Source organism: Halyomorpha halys, unplaced genomic scaffold (genome assembly GCF_000696795.3).
Source record: "Halyomorpha halys isolate HHAL.00 unplaced genomic scaffold, Hhal_1.1 Scaffold162.1, whole genome shotgun sequence".
Lineage (NCBI taxonomy): Eukaryota > Metazoa > Arthropoda > Insecta > Hemiptera > Pentatomidae > Halyomorpha > Halyomorpha halys.
In genome coordinates, this window is record NW_027109824.1 from 548789 (window position 1) to 550596 (window position 1808).

The following is a 1808-nucleotide window of genomic DNA, read 5'->3' on the forward strand; positions in this document are numbered from 1 at the left end:
CAGTTGGTTAGTGTTTGAATGATCAATGCCACAGTTTATTAAAAGGCTCTGATTGGAGAGCTCTTAGCAACTATGTACGACGGGCTACACTGGAAAGAGCTCAGTTAGTTAACCTCTGAGGGATCAATGCCAAGCCACAGTTTCATATTATTGTTCTGTTTCCTTAAAAATAATACCATATTATTTCTTTAAATTATTGACTTGTTAAAAGCATTGTTTTTAAAGCATACAACTATTTTTTTTTTTTATTATTAACATACACAATTTTGATCCAATATACTCTCAACTTTTATTCTTAAAAACTCTCCAACGTTTCGGTCCTCAGGCCATTTTAAAGGAGACAACCTTAAATATTGATGGTTTTTTTGTTTTTTTTTTAAAACTGTAGGCTAATTGTCCATATCACATATAACTTTTCATATTCTAAATTTAAAAAAGATTTATACAAATAATCCCTTCTTTTTCACTTATATTCATCATTTATAACAGAACCTACCTTCAACAGCTGTAAATAAGTTTTTAAAAATACAAGACGTGAATATTTAAGGTTGTCTCCTTTAAACCTGCCTGAGGGCCGAAACGTTGGAGCGTTTTTAAGAATAAAAGTTGAGATTATATTGGATCGAAATTGTGTATGTTAATAATGAAATAAACCACTCTCAAACAATCATATAATAAACCATTAATCTATTTTTTGTTTGTTTGTTAAAATGTATATTAGTTAAAATTTCACTACGCTTCAACAGATGGACATTTATTTCTCTGGTTTAAGAGTTCTTAATTATTTAAATAGATTCATTTTTGTATTTTTTATAAACAAATGTCATTCATTCATTTATTCAATATGTTTTTGTCAACAGAGAAGTGAAACGGACAGATTTTTTTTTTTAAAAAGAAAAGAAAAACAGATTTTCTTTGACTTAAAGTTAAAATATATACATATAATATAACCTACGAATTTATAGAAAAAATGATAATATTCATATGGCATCGCCTACAAGTACAGATGCCGGTACACCTCCCTCAATATTTCCAAATATTCCGTATTTAAGCCCATTCAAACTATCTTAATAATAAGAAGACCTAGCGGACATTAAACACCGATTTGACATTTACATACCGACTTATCGATATATAATAATCGAAATAGATTACATAAAGTGGCACTTCTGGTTGGTCGATTTTAACGAAAAAGTTGTTGTTACATCCCAATCTCACAAGAGATCGTAACATGAAGAAAAAAGGCAATCCTTCCCAACCGGACCCACCCCACTAAAACCCCCAGGGAGGGACAGACATGTAATTGGATTTTTTTCACTTTTAATTCTAATTTTTTCACGATTGAAATACATCCCCTTACTGTATATTTCATATATTAGTTAGTGAAAGGAAAGAATTATTGATTTATATAATTCTACAATTGACGCAGATTCAATAAATTAATTGCTTTACATATAATTTTTTTTTTCAGTTCTTGGAGACTGGTTTTATTGTTTAAATAAAATAATTGATATCCAAGCTAAGTCTCAAAACACTATATTATATCTCAAATGCCCAACGTTTCGTCCAACCCGGCCCTCCTTAAGGACAATCTTAAATATAAATTTACACCTCACATCCATCAATTTAAAAACTTTCTGCTGGCTATTCTGTCCAGGTCATTAATTTCAGTCAAATCACTCGATTTTGACCTTTTCTATGGAAGTATAAAACTTTTAATTACACATTAACCTACCACTATCATCAAACAATATTTTTTGTTGAAACATTATGGTGATATATTGATGAAATATTATTGTGATATATTG